The 21,422-nt window shown below is 34.7% G+C and overlaps 1 protein-coding gene and 1 pseudogene across 6 annotated transcripts in view; both read right to left on the reverse strand.

Annotated features, from left to right (window-relative positions):
* TENM1 (teneurin transmembrane protein 1) overlaps window positions 1-21,422 on the reverse strand; it is a 995,735-nt gene that overhangs the window by 563,181 nt on the left and 411,132 nt on the right. The gene's annotated exons all lie outside the window — the stretch shown is intronic.
* LOC118608518 lies at window positions 5,310-5,428 on the reverse strand (annotated as a pseudogene).

Below are 21,422 nucleotides of genomic sequence, written 5' to 3' on the forward strand. Positions count from 1 at the left end.
CAGTCTCAAGGTAATATAGGCCCAGATTAGGTTGGTGTTTGTGGAGAGAAGGTTGGCAATGGATATGGCTGTCATTTCTAAAGTATAATATATAAAATTTAATAGCTATAAAGGATAGAGCTTAAGGGTTCAGAGCCTGAAAAAAAGGTACAATAGGAAAAAGGCAAGATAGTTTTATGGTTTGCGGTCTGGAAAATAGGGACAATAGGAGGAAATTGTGCAGGGCTGAAACCAACACATAGACTAGGCTATATTCTCATGTGGAACTCAGGGTATTTTTCCAAGCTCATTTCTTTTGTTACAATAATTCATTTCCTTGTGCTTGTAGAACTGAGGTTTCCTATTTTATTTCTCTCTGTTGGCCACTCTCAGCAACCAGAGACCACTCTCAGGTCTTTACCCTATAGCTTTCTCCATCTCAGGAACAGAGAACCTTCCTCAGATCAAATCTCTCTCACTCTTTAGAGCTCTCTCTCTCTCTCTGAATTTCTTTTCTGCTACCAGATACTCCATATCTTTGCATACTTTTTGCTTCTTTTGTTTGGTTTTCTACTTTGGGAATAACATTTGCATTTAGACTGGCTCTCCTTTGACCACACATAGATTTGATTTTAAAGAACTCATGCATTAGATTAGGCCTACCTGGGCAATCTCCCAATCTTAAAGTCAACTGATTAGTAATCTTAATTACATCTACAAAATCGTTTTTACCATGTAAACTAATATAATCCAGGAGTGACGTCAGGCAGTAAGATCATAGGGGCCATCTAAGAATTCTGCCTACCAGATATTTGGTGTGTTTTGTGATGCTATCTGAGAATTTATTTCTTGTAGCAGATGAATATATCAATTACAATTAACTTCAGCTCTGAGTGACAGAAATTTATTTCTTAAACAAAACAGAAGTTTATTTCTCTCTCATGTTAATATATAGATAGGTAGTTCAGGATTGATATGGCAGTTTCATAGTTATTAAATCATAGTGACTCAGGTTCCTTCCATTTTATTGTTCTGCCATCCTTAGCACACAGATTCTATCTATGGCCCAAAATGACTGAGATAGCACCATTCATAATATATATTTTCCGAATAGTGAAATGGAATAAAGAGGAGGAGAGGCAAATACCCATTGTCTTTAAAAATATTTCCTAGAGGTCATATATATTCTTTCTTCTATTCCACATGCCAATACTTAATCATATGACCAAACCTAGATGTAAGAAACCCTAGAAAATTAAAGTTTGTCTATTCTGGTGGCCAAAGCCTAGCTGACATTTGTGAGTTTATTATTAAGGACATAATAGATATTGAGGCAAAACTATCTGTCTCTGCCACAGTATGTTTAGCTTATTAACAATTATTAATGTGGCTGCTTTTTTGCTTCATTATGTCACATTTTATGGTTCTGATATATCTTGTTGCTTTTTTTCTCTTCGTTATGTGGTATATATTTTCTGTTGTGTGATCATGTATGCATGTTTCTACTGATAATGATTTTAGTTCTACTACTACCTACTAATAATTATATTTGTAGTCATAAATTTATAAAATGTTATATATTTTATTTATTCATATGTATAAAATATCTTATTTTTTTGTAGCTAGTATCCAGGGTTGGTACTGGGGAGAGGTGATTGATAGTCTAAGACAAAGAACTTAAGATGGGGTGCTAACTTAAATTTTGTGCCCTAGACACCTTGCTTGACTTACATTTCACTAGTTGTACTTTTTACTCCAGGACTTTGTAGGCACGAATTCACTGTCTTCTAGTGTTGAAGGTTACTGTGAAATAGTCTCAGGTCTGCCTTATATATTCTTAATTGTTTTTCCTGGATGTGCTCAACATTCTTGAAGTTCAGTCACTTTACCAGAGTGTGCCTCAAATTGATTATCCTTTTAACACTTTTCCCTGGAATATTTTGTGCTTTTAAAACATTTTCTTGAATTATATCTTGTCGGGGGGCTGTTTTGACTAAGATGGCTGCCAGGCCGAATATGGCTGCTCGGCAGGGCTTCCCGCCAAGGCCACGTAAGTCTCCCGGATGTATCTGCCTCGCTTCCCACCAAAGGGACTTTTCGGGGGTCTTTTCGCCGGGCCCCTTTGTGTTACACAGTATATCCTGAATGCCTCTGGCCAATCAGCCCCGCTAACGCAACATCACCCAATCACGCCCTATATAAGCCTGCAGCGAGCCTTAATAAACGAGACTTAATCAGAAAGCCTGGCTTGTCTCCATTCTTTGCGTCGTCTTGTCTCCCTCCCCTTCCCATTCTGTCTTAGGGTCCCTGTTGACTGTCACGCGGGCCAGGACAATATCTTTGCATACTTTTTGCTTCTTTTGTTTGGTTTTCTACTTTGGGAATAACATTTGCAATTAGACTGTATCTCCTTTGGCCATCACGCATAGATTTGATTTTCTCTATTTAAAGCTATTTGTGAGTGAAATTAAAAAAAAAATCGTTCCATTAATTTCTTTTGCTTTGTTCTGTTCTTCACATCTTACTGTATATTTGGCAATAGCTATTCTCCTTAGTGCTGCTTCCTGTGATTGCTTTATTTTCATGATTAGTTTTCTTTCTCTTTTGTTACTTCCCTCATCTCTACTGTCTTATATTTTATTCCTTTATGTTATTTCTTATACTATGTCCTTCCACAGCAATATGTTTTGTTTCAACTTTTTTCTACTTAGGGGCAACATTTCTCTAGTGAGTGCTTATCTGTCATTTGTTTATCATACTCATTTTCTTATTTTTCTTGTAGTTTTTCTGTATAGATTATGCTCTGATTCCATTTAGATTAGTACTCATCTTTGAATGAGGTTAGTTCTTCCAAGATCAGCTATTAGTAGTAGGTTCATGCAAGGGACAGGCCAACATGATGTTCCTAACAAGAATTCTCCCTGGTTCAGAGTGAAGCTCCTTTGGACATGGTGTGTGTGTGTGTGTGTGTGTGTGTGTGTGTGTGTGTGTGTGTGAGAGAGAGAGAGAGAGAGAGAGAGACAGAGAGAGAGACAGAGAGAGAGACAGAGAGACAGAGAGGGAGAGAGGGATAGAGGGAGAGAGAGAGCTGTTTCAACACATAACAAATTAAATATTTCCAATCAGTGAATATTGGAAGCTGTAGGTCTCCTCTATCATTACTTAAAATGATTACTGCAAAGATGATGTACATTATGAGTTTCCTTGTTTGGACTTGGATTTCCTTTGGTCCATGGAAGCTTCCACCAACAATCTATAGACCCTATTCTTATTTTTTAAAAATAAAGGACTGTTGGTTTATTTTACAGTTTGAGCTAATTATTTTGAGGAAGTATGCTCAGCTTTGTCTTAAAACTAACCAGGCATCTTCTCACACTCCTTGATCACTACGACACTTGACAACCTTTATCCTTTCATTGTACTTCAAAAATAAAATTATTATTTTTTTAATTCTTCTTGTTATATTTGGGTAATTTTAGAGACAAGAAAGGGAAAGATAAACTTCACTCTGCCTTCTAAAAATGTAAGTCACCATTAGATTTTCCTTATGCCAAAATATTTTTTTTCTCTGCCCATGCGACAAATTATTATTTATCTTTTAAGTTTTAGCTCAACTGTCGCATATTCTTTGAAGCTTTATCTGACTTCCTCAAGATAATTTAGGCACCCTTTCCCTTGTGTTCTCATTGTATGTTGGACATAGTTATAATATAGGACATATTATATTGAATTTTAATTGTTTGCATATTTGTCTTTCTACCAGTCTGAGTTTTCTAGAGCAGGCACTACAATTTATCGGTCTTTTTATTTCTATCACTTGCTAGATAGATAATTGGTATTCAATAAATATTGTTGAATTACTGAATGAATTCCAATCCGTATTCTGCAATGCCATAAGAGTTGTTTTTTCGAAGTACAAATCATATCACATTGACAAATTAGTAGGCCCATATTTTCAGGAGAAAAATATCCAAACTCTTTAGCATGGCATATGAGGCTCTTGAAAACTGGCCTCAAATTATCTGTAAAAATCATCTTTTATTTGACTCTGTTAGCATGCTATCACTTAGTCAGGCTCATTGTCTAGAATATGTCATGTCCTTTAATGGCTCTGTGTTCATTTACATTATGTTCATTCTGTCTTTCCTTTTTTCTTTTCTTTTTTCTACCTGGTAAATTTGTATTCATCCTTGAAATATCGCCATCTATGTGAAGCCTTCCAAGATTTCCCCAGTTTGTTTGTTATTTCATTCTTTATACTTTCCTTATATGCAATATATATATACTAACTGCATTACACCATAATTATTTCTTCTCTGTCTATCCCTCCACCCTTCCCATTGATTGTGAATTTCTCAAGGTCAGGGAAAAATGTCTATTCATTTCTAGGTCTCCAGTCTTTTGTACATGGTAGGTGTGTGACAAATTCTTGTTGAATAAATAAATTCTAGTACTGAAACAGACTTTAATAAATGCTAACATATATTTTTACTTTAAATTTTAAAAAACATATTTTTTTTTACTATTTATATCTTCCAGACCTTTCAAGTGATTTTACTCATTGTATCAATTCTGGACATAAATAATGACTTGTAGAAATAATTTAATGAGCATGCTCCTATAGAACTGCTCTATTACTTGACGCTTGCCTACCAACGTACATTTGAGTTTCTCCAAGTGTGGTTTATATCAGTAATTTTAACTAATGAATTGGAAGAATCATACAGCAATCCAATTAAATTCATGGTGATTGGCTGTCTTGACAGTTGAGAAAAAAATATTGATCTTACTCTGGTCAATTGCCCTAGTTGTATAGAAATAGGCTAGTAATGACATCAATTACTTTTATCATCACCATTAAGTCGAATCTGCTAAGGAGAAGGCCTGTGACTATATTTGTTTTTAATCCTTATCTCTACTCCCACTCTCCATGTCTATATGATGAAACTACTAAAAATTGTAAAAAAAAAAAAATTAGGAGACCAGGCAAAATGGCTACTGTAGAAGACAGAGGCTTTTCTCATTCTTTCTGATCACATCAAAGTTGTGACAGTAACATGAGCAAACAGCAAGCGAGTCACCTGGGATCTAGATGAACAGAAGCACTAAAACTAGGGAGAGAAACAAGATCGTCCTGAAACAGGAGGATGTAGAAGAGGGTGAAGACATGAAGCTGCCCAATCTCGAATGGCTCAGCGGGACAGAGGCTGTGGCAGTGGCAGATGACTTTTTATTTTTATTATTATTTTTTTCATTTTTTAGGTGAAGAAAACCTTGGTTGACCTCACAGATTGCAAGGACCTTGTTAGCTTATAATCCCTTATTTTTTATGCCTACTGTACCTGGTCTTCTTAGGTGGTCTCCCATCCAAGTATTAACCAGGCCTGACCCTGCTTAGCTTCTAAGATCGGAAGAGATTGGACTTGTTCAGGGTAGCATGGCCGTAGACTGGCAGATGACTCTTAAAGGGGCTGTCTAAGACCGGACTTTTGTGGTGGCAGTCTAGCTGGCTCTGAGCACCAGCACTGGGTTGGATGCTTCGGGGACACCAGAGACTTACAGGGAACACTGAGGTATTGGAGCAAGGGCCAGAGGTGAGGCTTTCTCCCAGTCAGAAGTGCAGGGCATCATTGTTACTCTGTTGAGCCCTACCCATTCCCAGTGGGCAGACATAGTGCCACCATAGATGAGACATCATCAAACTGGATAACATAGGTCACTCCACCGAGAGGATTCCCTGAAACTCCACCTCTACCAACTCATGGCTCCAGCCAAGTCACATCTAGTTATGTTCTCGGTAAGTCTGGTGCCACTTGCTGAGCAGTGCCAAGAGTCACAAAGATGGCGGCTGACCTCATTTCTGGTGTGGGTTCTTGAGGCAACTATAAGCACAATATCTGTAGATTGCTTGCTGAATCTTAACAGATAGCCCGGGAGAGGCACAGGCTGGGGCTCAACTTGGCCTGCAGCTGAACCCCTCTCAGGACTATTCCACTTGACACCTACTACACAAAGACATGCTAATAAGACTGGGAGACTTAGGAGCTTTGATTAGTACATAGAAACAGACACAGAAAGGCAGCCAAAATCGGAAGACAAAGAAGCAGAAAACACATGAGAGAACAAATTAGAGATCCAGAAATAAGGGAGTCAAGCAATCTAACAGACACAGAGTTCTAAAACGCTGGTTCTAAAGATGCTCAATGAACTTAGGGGAAGTGCAGAAGAAGTCAGTGAGAACTTTAACAAAAAGATAAAAATTTAAAATAATTGAGATGTAAATTATAAAAGGGAACCAGTCAGAAATGAAGAACACATTATATGAGATGAAGAGTATATTAGAGGGAATAAATAGAGTGTATAAAGAAGAGGATCAAACCACTGACATAGAGCATAAGGAAGCCAAGGACACTTCATCAAAACAGCAAGAATAAAGAAGCCAAGACTATAATAATAACTTAAGGAGCCTATGGGACACAATTAAATGTAAAAAAAAAATCCATGTCATAGGGGTCCTGAAGAGAGAGAACAAGTTTAAAATATATTTGAAGAAATAATGATGGAAAACTTCCATAATTTGGTAAAAGAAATAGACATACAACCCCAGGAAGCTCAGAAAGTCCCAAAAAAGAGGGACCTAAGGAGGCCTACAGAAAGACACATCATCATTAAAATGCCAAAGGATAGGTACAAAGAGAGCATCTTAAAAGTGGCAAGAAAAAAGCAGTTATTTACATACAAAATAGTCATGGAAATATAAAGTATAGCATAAGGAAAATAGTCAACAATGTTGTAAAAAATATGTAAAGGGAAGGAGGTACTAAATTTAGTGGCATGATCACTTGATCTCTATGCTGTACAACTGAAATTAATATATTATTGTATGCCAACTATAATTTATAAAAACTCATTGAATTGTACAATGTAAATATGAGCAACTAATTGTCTATTATACTTCAATAAAGCTGGCAAAAATAAAATAAAATTGTGAAAATAATTGTAAGAAATTAGAAGAAAAGACACTAATATTTTTTCCCTTCAAAAATCCTAAATTCCCTCATTTCTCTAAAAGGACAGTAAGTTTTAAGTGCACTAGAAATAGGCTCACCTTAAATAAACCAAACAAGGAAAAATCACAAATTAAGAAAATCATGAATTTAGGGGCAGGGTAATAATTCACATTATAATGTGACCAGATTTTCTAAAGCATTACTTTATATACAGATCTCATACAGAAGGTAAAATTGTGAAATGATTTGAATATAAAGTTTTAGGAACATACTTCATACATGTAATAGGAGACATATGAGTTTCAGCATTGTGCTGTAAAATCTACATAAAGAATCCAGCAAGTTTTCGGATATACCATTATAAAGCAGGAGTGCTATACATTAAAGTTACAAGACTTATAAACATATTAGATGATTTTCTGGATCAAAACAATAATTGAAATGGTATGGGGAAGGAATGAGCCAAAACAGTGAAGAATAAGCAGCAGTCTTTTCTCATCCATATCAGGAATGTGTAATAAATTACTCTCTTCTCTCATACTGTTAAGAGAAAATGATGTTTAGATTAAACCTTGCTCAGGCTTAAAAGGATAATTTGTCAGTATTTTCCACTTTACTACTGATGTAATATTGATTTGCTAGGTTCCTTCTTTCTATTTTATTTACACTAATCCAATTTAGAACAACTGAAACCTAACTTGTTGGAAAGCAAGATATTTCTTTAAGTCTCACAGGCTCCTAAAGTATAAGGTACAAAAAATATGTCCAAATTATTTTTCATAGTTCTTATGGGTAAAGACCAGTCTCTTCTTGGGAGGCAAACTATTATTACAGAAAACTACTTTTCTGCTGAGGTTTACCATGGGTTCATATCTTTATATAAAAGTATGATTTGAAGGAGAACATGATTTTTAAAAAATTCCAAATGACTGTCCAATTTAACAGACTCATGACTATAGTGCTAGGCAGCTGCTTAAAAATGAGAAGTAAAAGAAAAACATTTTGATAAATCTTCTGTGACTGATGCTGATAAAAATGACAATATTAGTTTGATGTATAAATTACAGAGCTTAGGACTAAAACTACATGTGACGGAAAAGTTAAAATGACTTTCTAAATCCTTACTGCTCTCTATGGAAGTTATACAAATTAACAGAAGGTATCCTACACATCCAGGACTAAAAGAAAAGCAGTCAAAAGTTAAAATAATTTATGAGGATACGTAAAAAATATATTCAAGTACCTAATCAATGGAGCTACTATTACCTGATTCCTTTTCATTCTTTCCTTTTTGTCGTTGTTTAGTTTTGTGCTGTTTGACTTGTTTTTCCTTCCTGAGATGGATATTGGAGGACTGGTAAAAATGTCAAGAGTTGATGGGTTTATGATTCATTCAAGACTGAAATGTTAAACTTCCATTTATTACTCTTTTTTCAACTTTTATATACATTTCCTCAAACTCTGACATGACTCAGGATTAATAAAATCTCATTTTAACATCTTATACTTTCTTATCCTAGCTTTACTTTAGACTTGACGGTTCCATAGACTCACATTTCTTGATAATTATGACTAAATAGACTGATTGATTCTAATTAAAATGCTTGTCTTACATAAAATCAATTGATGTGTTACTTAATATTGTAGTAATGTCTTCATATACAAAAGATTTAATAGTTTCCACTGAAATGAACAGACAATTCAGTCAGACAACATATCACTGTAGGCTGTCTTAAATGAATCAACCCATTTGACAATTTTGATTGATTTTCTTATTTTCATAAATACTCAAAAAGATACATGTATAGTTTGCTTATTTATTTATTTATTTATTTATTTATTTATTGCCCCAATCAATAGGTATTTATTAGTTTTTTCTTCATCTAAGACAACACAAGAAAATATATTTGCTATTTTTTAGTCTTAAAGTGAACTATGCGGACTATAAACTTCTATAATACTCATCTAACTTATAGACAAATTGTGGTTGAATATGATTATGTCTACATATGTTGATTTGGCATACCAATTGTAGCTGTTTTTCCTTGCACAAATTACCTTGAATATTTTGCCTATAAAAGCCAGTACAGCCATTACAAACTGAAACTAAACAAATGCAGGGAGTCAGAAAATAGGTCTGACTGATTCAATTATTAACACAGGGGTTTAAAAACTACTGAATCTATTGAGCTGATTGACCAAGTCATTCAGAAATTAAACTGGTTTACACATGAAGACAAAACTCTAAAAAATCAATTGTGCAAGAAATAATAGTTTAAATCAATCAAAAACAGCTATTTAGTTCTCTGTAAAGACACAGCCAAAAAATATACCAAGAATTATATATTTATATTTACTCACTCAAAAATATTTGTTTATTATCTCCTAATAGAAACTATATTTTAAGAGCTTTCATTATTTCAATGAACAAAATAGGCAAGGATCTCCGCCTCTGTGGACCGTACAATTCTGATAGGAGGAAAAGACAGTAAACAATAGTAATAGTATATAAGTATATTATATAGAAGATAATACATGTTATGGAAAAAAAGGTAGAACAGGGTAAAAGTATTGGGAGTGCAAGGTTGGGCATGAAAGTTATAGTATTATGTAATATGGGTCGCAGTAGGCTTCACTGAGAAGGAGACATCTGAACAAGACTTGAGGTGTCAGAGTCAAACATGCAATATCTGAAGGAATAGAGTTCCAAGCAGATGGATCAACTAGAGGAAAGTCCCTAAGGCAGATGTACACTAAAGAATTTTAGGAGATTGACAAAGATGCCAGTGTGGTTAGAGCAGAGCTAAGGCTCTAATTTCATGTTGACAATCAGAATGATCAGATGACTTATAGTTATGTCAAAAGCAAGATATACTTGGCCTAATAGATTTGTTTCTCACTTTATTTTTAAAAGGAACACAATACCAAAATGTTGTGTTAAAGAAATAAATTAAGACCTAAACATGGGGATTTCCATAAAGGGAGTATTTTATAATCTTGTGCTCTTACTTTTTCGAAAAAGGTTTTTTTTTTTTCCCTTTCTTGACCCTGGAAAGAGCTCTGTAAGCAGCAATTATTGGCTATTTTTAAAAAAGAGGTCTGGAAAGAAAGTGTGTCACACTCATTCCTCTGTGATTCCATGTTCCTTTTATTTACTTTGTAATTATATTCAATTAAAATTTTTAATTACATATGGTACAAAGTTCTAAAGATACAAAAGAGCACACAGTAACATCTATCCCCATACCCTGTTCCATAGTCGCCAAGTTTCCTTCCACAAATGCACTCGGAATTATCCATTTATTGTGAATACTTCCAGAAAAATTCTATTCGTATACAAACATATATATGTAGCTCCATTAAAAGTCACACATCACCTGTAGTCTATTTGACATCATGGTTTTTAGATTGCAGTCTATGACCTAATAGTGGATTATGAAATAAGTTTACTGGATCATAATTAACATTACAAAGACTTGAAATAAAATAGAAAATGTAAGAGTGTGTTGTTCATAGTAAGGATAGATATTATCTTATGAAATTTTTGTTTCTAGTTATTAAATTTTTTATGGATTCATTGTGAACTAGGTCAATGTAAAATATATTTCTAACTCTAGATCACAGTCAAAAAAGCCAATGCTGGACACAATGACTTAAATCCTGTGGCTTTTGTTTAATGATGTACGTTGAAGATTGTTCTACTTCAATGTATACAGAGTTGCCTCATTTTGATTGTATTAAATTAAAAAAAATTTCAGACATCCCTAAAAGGATATAAAAAGCAATATTATAAACACCCAAGTATGCTCACCATCTAGTTTAAGAAATAACTATTATAAATAAATAAATATACAAATAAATGTAATGTCAATATAATGAAAATCCTGCTGTGTAATCTCCTCTCCAAAAAACCATTCCATTTCTCCTACCACGTATATCTCATTCTTTCTAAGGCTGCAGAGTACTCTATTGCATGATAGTACCATAAATTTTTAAGTAGCCTCTTATTAATGAACATTATGATTGATATTCACAATTTTTGATATTTTAAACAATACTACTGTGAATATCTTCATATATATCACTACATACTCATTCAATATCTATAGGAAAAATTCTGAAAGGTGAAACTTCTGAGTCAAAGGAGGTACTCTATTTTTGTTAGTTATTGCCAAATTTCCTTTCATAGAGACTATATTTGTACTCCATTTTAAAAAAATTATTGTGGTTAATGAAATCCAGTAAGTTTCAGGTATACGATTCAATAGTAAGGGATATATATATATATATATATATATATATATATATATATATATACACACACACACACATATATATATATCCCTTACTATACACACACACACACACACACACACACACACACACACACACACACACATATATATATATATATATATATATATAAACTGCTGGTCCGCTAGATAATATATATATGTATGTATATTGCACTTTGTGTTCACCACTCATAGTTATATTTCCTTCTTTCACCACATATTTTGCCATCTGCAAAAAGTGACAGTTTCACTTCTTTGTTTCCTATTTGAATGCCTTTTATATCTTTCTCTTGCCTGATTGTACTCACAAGGACCTCCCATGTTATATTGAATAACAGTGGCAATAGTGGACAGCCTTGCCTTGTTCCTGATCTTAGAGGGAAGGTTTTAAGTTTTTCGCCATTAAGTATAATGTTGGCTGATGGTTTGTCATATGTGGACTTTAATACTAATTTCCTTCAATACTAATTTTTTAAGTGTTTTGATCACAAATGGATGCTGTATCTTGTCAAAGGCTTTTTCTGCATCTATTGATACAATCATATGATTCTTATTTTTAAATTTGTTTATGTGGTGTAACACATTAATCGATCAGCATATGTTGAACCATTCCTGTGCCCCTGGGATGAAGCCCACTTGATTGTGGTGTGCAATCTTTTTAATATGTTGCTGTATTTGGTTTGCTAGTATCTTATTTAGGATTTTCGCATCTGTGCTCATGAGAGATATTGGTCTGTAATTTTCTTTTTCTGTGTGTTATCTTTGCCAGGTTTGGTATCAGGGTAATTTTGGCCCCATAAAATGAGTCGGAAAGTCTTGACTCCTCTTTGATTTTTTGGAAGAGTTTGAGGAGCATAGCTATTAAATCTTCTTTGAATGTTTGGTAGAATTCACTGGTGAAGCCATCTGGTCCTGGACTTTTACTTTTTGGTAGATTTTTGATATTGTTTAAATTTCCATACTGTTGATCAGTTTATTTAGATTTTCCAGATCTTATTGATTCAGTCTAGGAGGACTGTATTTTTCTAAGTATTGGTCCATTTCTTCTAGGTTATTAAATATGGTGTTATGTACTTTTTCATAGTATTTTTGCATGATCCTTTGCATTTCTGCAATGTCAGTCATAGTTTCCCCTCTTTCGTCTCTGATTTTGTTTATTTGTGTCTTTTCTCTTTTTTCTTTAGTGAGTCCAACCAGGGGGCTCTCAATTTTATTAACCTTCTCAAAGAACCAGCTCTTTGTTGCATTTATTTTTTCTATTGATTTTTGTTTTCAATTTCATTTATTTATGCTCTAATTCTGATGATTTCTTTCCTTCTGATGACTTTAGGTCTCCTTTGTTCTTCACTTTCTAGTTTTTTAAGATGAAACTTTAGGTTGATTATTTGGGTTCATTCTTATTTTTGGACATAGGCCTGTGATGTTATGAACTTTTCTCTTATGACCACTTTTGCAGTGTCCCAAATGTTTTGGTAAGTTGTACTATCATTGTCATTTGTTTCTATGTATCTCTTGATCTCTATTTCTTCACTGGCAAAGTATTCTTGAGTAGCATGTTGTTTAGTCTCCATGTATTTGTGGTTCTTCCTGATTTCTTTTTGCAGTTGATCTCAAGTTTTAAAGCTTTATGATCAGAGAATATGGCGGGTATGATTTCAACCCCCTTATATTTGTTGAGACTGTTTTTGTGTCCCAGAATGTGGTCAATTCTTGAGAATGTTTCATGTGAACTAGAGAAGAATGTATAAGCAGCTGTTTTGGGATGGAAGGCTCTGTAAATGTCAATTATGTGTAGGTGGCCTAATGTGTCATTTAAGGATGTTACTTCCTTATTGATTTTCTGTTTGGATGATCTGTCCCTATCCGACAGTGGGGTATTTAGGTCCCATACAGAGATAGTGTTTTGGTATGTTTCTCCCTTTTGTTCTGTTAGTAATTGCTTTACATATTTCTGGGCTCCATGATTGGGAGCATAGATATTAATAAGTGTTATGCCTTCTTAGTGCATGATTTCCTTTATCATTATGAAGTGTCCCTCAGTTTCTTTCTTCACCTTTTTTATTTTGAAGTCTATTTCATCTGATATTAGTACTGCTACTCATGCTTTTCCCTGAATGTCATTTGCTTGAAATATCATTTTCCACCATTTCATTTGGAGTCTATACTTGTCTTTGAAGCTGAGATGTGTCTCCTGGAGGCAGCATATGGTTGGGTTTTATTTTCTGATCCATTCTGCAACTCTGTACCTTTATATTGGAGAGCTAAGACTATTTACATTTAGGGTGATTATTAAAATATGAGGTGTTCTTATAGCCATTTTATCTTTTCATTTTGGTAGCTTGGTGTTTCCATTGTTCCTTGTCTTTGTGTTTCTATTTTCTTTATTTTGGTTGACTTTCGTGGGTTTTGCCTCTGATTTTCTTGTTTTAGGTTATATACCTCACTTTTGACTCTATTGTGTGTGATTACCATTACAAATATGAAAAAAGATAGTTATATATATATAGTCATCCATTTTCTTTTGTGTGTGCCATATCTCCTTTCCCCTTTGTGAATTTGGATCTTTGAATCCTCCCCTTTTCAGTCATTGTTATCTCAATTTGGTCCTATGTATGCTGAACATTCATTACTATCTTGCTATAGAAAACCTCTTATTGTTTAAGCTGATAATGCCCTGTTCTTAGGAATGATTGCACTCCTCTGTCTCTAAGTGCCTGAGAGTCCCTTCATTCCTAAATATGTATTTTTTGTTGTTATTTTGTTTTAGGTGAACTGACCCCTTTCAGAATCTCCTGTAGTGCAGGTCTCATCTTGGAGTATTCCCTAAATTTTCGTATGTCTGAAAAGGTCTTAATTTCTTCTTCATAGCTAAAGGAGAGATTAGCTGTATACATTATTCTAGGCTGGTAGTTTCTTTCACTTAATAGTTTAAATATTTGATTCTATTCCTTTCCGGCTTATAAAGTCTGCGCTGAGGAGTCCGATGATAATGTAATGGGTTTTCCTTTATACATTACCATTTTCTTCTCCCTGTCTGCCCTGAGAATTATGTCTTTGTCATTGATTTGTGATAACTTTAATGCAATGTGTCTTGGCGAAGGTCCTTTTGGGTTGAGATCATTGGGTGTTCTGTTGACTTCTTGAATTCCAAGTTCCAGCTCATTGGTTAGAATTGGGAAATTCTCGTCCACTATTTGTCTGAAAATGCTTTCTAGTCTCTGCTCCTTTCCCTGGCCTTCCGTAATGTCCATTATTCTTATGTTTCCTCTCCTGATGGTATCAGCTAGTTCTTGTACTTTCATTATTTTTCATTCTTTGGTTTCTCTCTTCTTTCTTCTGATTTATTTCTAGATTTCTGTCTTTGAATTCACTGATCCTTCATTCATTTGGTCGACTCCATTTCCCAAGCTTGCTATTTCATTTTTAAACCCCTGCAGTATGTTCTTCATCTCCAGATGTTCTACTTGGTTCCCTTTGAGGGTTTCAGACCCCTTACTCTGCTCATCTATCTGTTTGTTTGTTTGTTTGTTTTTTCAGTTCCTGAAATTGTTGGTATGACTCATTTCGGAACTCGCTGAGTTTTTTCAGAAGTATCACCCTGAATGCTCTGTCACTTTGGTTGCATATTTCTATGTTTGTACACTTACTTCTTGGAGATTTTTCATGCCTTGTCGTGTTGATTGTTTGTGGTGTTTAATGGACTATTTCTCTACCTGAGCATTAAGGGAACTATATTCTGTCCACCCTCCCCCTGCCACCCCCCAGAAAGATTTATTATATAAAAGGTCTCTCTTTAACCTGTTACAAAGAAGGCACTTTTCTTTTGGTTTCAAGTAGGTGGTGTCCAAGCCTCTTGGATCCCTGATTTATATACTGATTTATATAAATCCTAATGTCTTTTATTTTCTTGTAGATTTTAATCACACTTGCTACTTTCAGTTTCAGTCTGTGTCTGTGTTAGCAACAATTTTGGTAGTGTTTGCTCAGATTCCCCTGGTTTTCCGTGGTGATTGGTCTTGCAGGGTATGGGGTAGCGGTCCTCTGATTTAACAGTTGGGGGCTGCAGCTCAGCCTTGGTTTTGCAACCAGAGCAGGTAAAAATCAGATTTTTTTTTTCTCTGCAGTCCTGTTTCAGATCTCTGCTTTCTGCGCTGATGACTGAGCCCTGCTTCCAGCTGTGTAGAAAAGTTCTAGCACTTCCAGGCAGGGCTGATCAGGGAAGTCATTGCACCTTCCCCCAACTCCCTCCTTCTGCAGGGGCTCCAGCGGCTGCGAGAGTCAGCTTCTTTATTTGCCACAGTCCACTGCCTGACACCCAGGATTCTGACCTTTGGTAGCTCTTATACACAGATCCCACACTCAGACACACTGGTATGCAGCTTGGGTGTTTTTTGTTCAGTTTTAGATGTTCAGCTCATTGTTGTTTCAAGGGGAGGGATCTGAGGACATTTCTCACTCCACCATGTTTTCCCAGAATCCTCATATTTCTAAAAGTATTACTTTTATAACAAGAAAACTCACTAAAGTGTAGTCAACATAATTCTGAAATAAATAGCTGGTATAATTTCCATTTTCTCTAAAATTATTATTCCAAAAAGAAGATAACTAGGATATATACATATATTTTTTATTTCAGCTACTTTCTTATAAGTTATAGGCTATTCTATATTGTCCTTAATACTCTCACACACATAACACACACACACACACACACAGAAGAATAAACTGCAATCTCAGGAATATCTATCAATAGTTAAAAGATGAATAGTGCAAGTAAACATGAGTAGTTTAATTCAACCTATTCCCAAACCCAGAACACATCAACCAAAAGCATATGTTCTATTACAACTGAAGTATCATTTTAAATTCAGATAGCAGTAATGTCATTTTATTTTCAGTAAATAGAGCCTCAGCCATTTTTTCTTACATTTTCTAAACTCTTTTTAAAATATCTATTGATATTTGCTTTTTCCACATTACTTAATTTTTAAAGAGTAAGTGATAAAATGGTATATCTAGATCAATCACAAAGAATAATCTAAATTATTCTAATTTATTTTAAGGTCTATATTATTTACTCACTATTTAACTTCTTTCGCATTCAAGTTTTTTTCACATAAGTGTACGTATAATGTATACTACCTGCTTGCACAACATACATTTAGATTCATTATTTTTGTGCAGTTATTTATATTTTAACTTAAAAATAAAACAAAATTTCAAGTAGTTTACTTTTATAATTGGGACATTACAATATTGTTAACAATCATTTCTGTATTTATATCTATATCTATCTATCTACTATTTGCCTCTCTATCTATCAACTATCTATTTATCATGCTCATATACTTCTATAAGCCATAATGTATGGATGATTGAATTTGAGATCTTAAAAATATAAAGTTCTATATCTATACGCAGAAACACATCCTATGAGCTTACATCAAAAGGCAAATGACAAACTAGGAAAGTGCATAATATATGACCATAAGTATTTTTTACTCTTAATATATGAGATGTGCTTGAAAATTAGTAAGAAATATGAAAATTCAAATAGAAAAATGAATGAAAGATTTCAATGAATACTTTAGGGAAAAATATGCAAATGACTCATTAACATGTAACAAGATGCCCAAGCTCACTTAAGAATAAATTGCAAAATAAGACAAAATGATATCATATTTTATCTAGCAGACTGGGTATTAGAAAACATTTATTATTGCCAGTATTGATAAGGATATGGGAAAATAAGTACATTAGGAGTATATAGCATTAGAAGGAAGACAAATTTGTTGTTTAGGGGGAAAATTTGGTAATATCTTTGGCCCATCATTTCTACTTCTAAGAAATTATCCAATGGGTATAGAAAAAGATGTGAACAAGGTTGTTAAGTGCAGCACTGTTTTTAATATCAAAGCATGGATACCTAGATGTCCATAAACAGGGGACTAAATAAAAACTGACACATACAAAAGGGAATACTATACAGCGATGAAAAAGAATGTAGTAGACCTATACTTAAAATATGGGAAAATATCCAAAATATTAATTTTAAAAATTATTGGACTTTCTAACGGATATTATTCCATTGGTACATGTAAAGAACATCTAAGGAATGATACATAACATACTGTTAAAACGGGCTACTTCTCAGAGTGACTCCTGATGTGTAAGAGAGAGGATTTGTCACTTTAAATATGTTTTTACTGTTTTAATATTTAAACCATCAGCTTTTATCACTTACTGAAAAAAATATTAATTAAAATATTAAATTAATTAAAATCCTATAAAAAGAGTTAAGTTAAAATGGTATAGATGATAGAAGCTTTGTTCATCACCTCTTGCAAACACACCAAAGTCATTACAGAAACATGGAGCAAATAGCAAGCAGAGTAGCCTGGGGTTTAGATTAACAGAAGCCCTACGATTGGAGAAAGAAATAAAAAAATCATCCTGCAATTTTTGGAGGTAAAAGGGGTAAAGACACGAGGCTGCCTGGTTCCGAGCTGCTGAGTGGAACAGAGGCTATGGCAGCCACAGACACTCCTCATAGAGGGTCCATGTTAGCAAATGGACTTTTGCAGTGACATCCTCACTCGCTCTGAGCACCAGCACTGAATTGGCTACTCTGGGAGCAAAGTGACTTACATGGAGACACTAAGATGTCAGAGTGAGGGCTGGAGGCAAGGCTTTCTCTGGGGCAGAAGTGCTGGTGGTATTCACTGTTCCTCTGTTGAGCATTGCCACCTCCCAGGGTGTGAACTTGCTCCTTCACTGCTGAGATGTCATCAAACTAGATAACAGAGGTTATTCTGCTCAGAGGATTCCCTGAAACTTTACCTCCCTCAAATCCCAGCCCTACACAAGCTACATCTAGTTGTGTCCTTGATGACTCCTGTGCCACTTGCTGAGCAGCTCCAAGACTCACACTAGTGGCAGCCAACATCAGTTTCTGGCATGGCTTCTTGAGGAAAATATAAGCACAGCATTCATGGATTACTTGTTTAATCATAACGAGTGGCCCCAGAAAGACACAGGCTGGGGCTAAACTTGGCCTGCAGCTAAACCCCTCTCAGGACTGTGCCACTGGATTCCTACTACATAAAGTCATGCTAATAAGACTGGAAGACTTAGGAGCTTTGCTTAGTACATAGAAACAGACACAGAAAGGCAGTCAAAATGGGAAGAAGACAAAGAAACAGAAACCATATGAGAAAACAGAAAGGAGATTCATGAAAAATGGAGTCAAGCAATCTAACATGCAGGATTCAAAACGTGGGTTATAAAGATGCTCAATGAACTTAGGGGAAGAATAGATGAACTCAGTGAAAACTTTAACAGACAGATAAAAAACATAAAAATGGAAACAAATTATAAAAGAGAACCAATCAGAAATGAAGTACACATTATCTGAGATGAAGAGTATATTAGAAGGAATCAACAGAGTGTATAAAGAAGATCGAACCACTGATATAGAGGATGGAGGAGCCAAGGACACTCAATAAGAATGGCAAGAAAAAAATAACCAAGAATAATAATAATTAAAGAGCCTATAGGAAAAAATTATGAGACACAATTAAATGTAAAAAAATATCCATGTCATAGGGGTCCTGAAGAGAGAGAACAAGAAGTTTAAAATACATTTGAAGAAATAATGATGGAAAACTTCCCTCACCTAGTAAAAGATATAGACATGCAATCCCACGAAGCTCAGAGATTCACCACCCCTCTGCAAATGAATCTAAAGAGGCCCACACCATAACACATCTTAATTAAAATGCCAAAAGTTAAATACAAAGAAAGATTCTTAAAAGCAGCAAGACAAAATTAGGGAGCACCAATAAGACTGGTATCTTATTTCTCAAAAAAAAAAAACTATGTAGGTCAGGAGGGCTTGGAACAAAATATTCAACATGATGAAATCCCAGGATTTACAACCAAAAGTATTTTATCCAGCAAAGCTATCATTTAGAGTTGAAGGACAGATAAAGAGCTTCCCAGACAAAAATAAGCTATAGAAATTCATCAATGCTAAGTACGTATTACAGTGAATGTTGGAGGGACTTCTTTAAGAAGAAGAAAAAAACATGTATCAAAAACATTAATAAAGACTGGTAATAGCTACATATCTATCAACAAACACCTCTAATGGAAAAGAATTAAGTGTTACAATCAAAAGTTACAGTGGCTGAATGGATAAGAGAACAAGATCCCTACATATGCTGCCTATAAAGAGACTCACTTCAGATTAAATGACACACACAGACCAAAAGGAAGGGGATAGAAAAAGATATTGCCCTGATGGACCTAGAGGGTGTTGTGCTGAATGAAGTAAGTCAGATAGAGAAAGACAAATACTCCATGATTTCATGTACATGTGGAATCTAAAGAACAAAGTAAATGACAACAACAAAATCAGAAACGAATTCATAGATAGAGAATATTTTGAGGGCTACTATACAAGAGAGGGTCAGGGGGATGGGGAAAAGTGGCAAAGGGACTAAGACGTACAATTGGATAGTTACAAAATAGACATGGATATATAAAGTATAGCATAAGAAAAATAGTCAATGAATATGTAAGGGGGAAGAGTTGTACTAGATTTAGTGGGTGAAATGACTTTGTGAGTTATGTAGATCTCAACTGAAACTAATATATTATTGTATGCCAACTATAATTGAAAAAAAAAACTCATTGAATTGTACAATGTAAATATGAGCAACTAATTGTCTATTATACTTCAAAAAACTGGGGGAAAATAAAATAAAAGCTTGTTTTACCCACTTTATAATGGCTTAAATTTCATAATTGTTTTAATTATGTCTTACAGTTATTTTTCATTATAAGAATATCAGTCACCACAGTTCTGTCTGACCCACAAATAAAGTAATCTCAATGATTTACACACTTCCTCTGATTGTGTAACATCTCCAAAGGAGCCATTACAAAATCAACTGCACTGTCTTATACTTGTCTAATGGGTCCAATAGAGCCATTAGGATGTCAGTTATATGGCAGGGCTCCTGCTAAAGCTATTACCCAGTCATTGCAATGTTTCACACACTTTCTTAGACATTCAGAGGGTTCCCAAGAAACTGTTATCATTGCTGTGAAAGTGTCCTGTATAACTTACATGACTGGGGTAAAGAAAAAAAAATGTAAAATGAACAAATTCCCACTGTTAAATGCACATGAATGGCATCACATGGTCAAATATCAGAAGGACTAACTCCTCATTTGGATATAACTATTATGAGTCATTAAAAAAATCCAGGTGTTAGGCTACTCATTTTTTCACAACTTCTGCTGTTCCAATGAAGTAAGTTAGGGCCTGAGAATGACATATGCATGGCTGTAACGGTATGGTGTTTATTGGTAGCACACGATATTTTGCCAGTTTTCTGTGGTATGCTGTACAAAAGCAATAGTGAGCAGTACTAATGGATTTTGGGGCTGTTATTGGATTATATCTTCCCCTGTAACTTCCCGAGCAGCACATAGGGAGCTCAGCTGCCCAACAATCATAAAAACAATGCTTCGGAGTAGTTGAAGTCCCAGTTCTACCTTAAAGGTTATTACAATGGCAATAGAAAATACACTAGTACAAGTTAGCCCTCAGCAAAGTCTCAAGAGCTTCACTGAATTTCCTCTCACAGTCTTCTATACTTAGCAAAACAAAACTGTTGACTATTAAAATGAGGTATTATTTAAGGTAAGACAAATGCAAGAAATTTTACCTACTTTTGAACAAGTAGAAAGTAGGCCAGACTCTGCCAGTTTAGAGTTTCCTGGGATACCAGATGTTTCAGAAGCCACGTTGCATGTCTGGCTAATCCTTTATAAGAAAGAATTTACCCTGTATCACCTACCCCATAGCACATGCATAATAAATTCTTGCTGAGCATAGATAATAACCACAACGAACATTTATTGACCATTTAATGTATAGCAGGCACACTGTGAAGTACTAAATATCCATTTTCTCATTTAATTCTTATACACACACACAACCTGAAATAGGTAATTTCAGTTTAACAAACTCCATTTGACAGACGAAGAAACTGAGGTTTGGAGAGCTTTTGTTAACTGTCCGAGGACACACAGTGGTAAGTAGCAGAACCAGGGTGCAAACTTAGGT

Source organism: Rousettus aegyptiacus, unplaced genomic scaffold (genome assembly GCF_014176215.1).
Source record: "Rousettus aegyptiacus isolate mRouAeg1 unplaced genomic scaffold, mRouAeg1.p scaffold_m13_p_9, whole genome shotgun sequence".
In the NCBI taxonomy this organism is placed as follows: domain Eukaryota; kingdom Metazoa; phylum Chordata; class Mammalia; order Chiroptera; family Pteropodidae; genus Rousettus; species Rousettus aegyptiacus.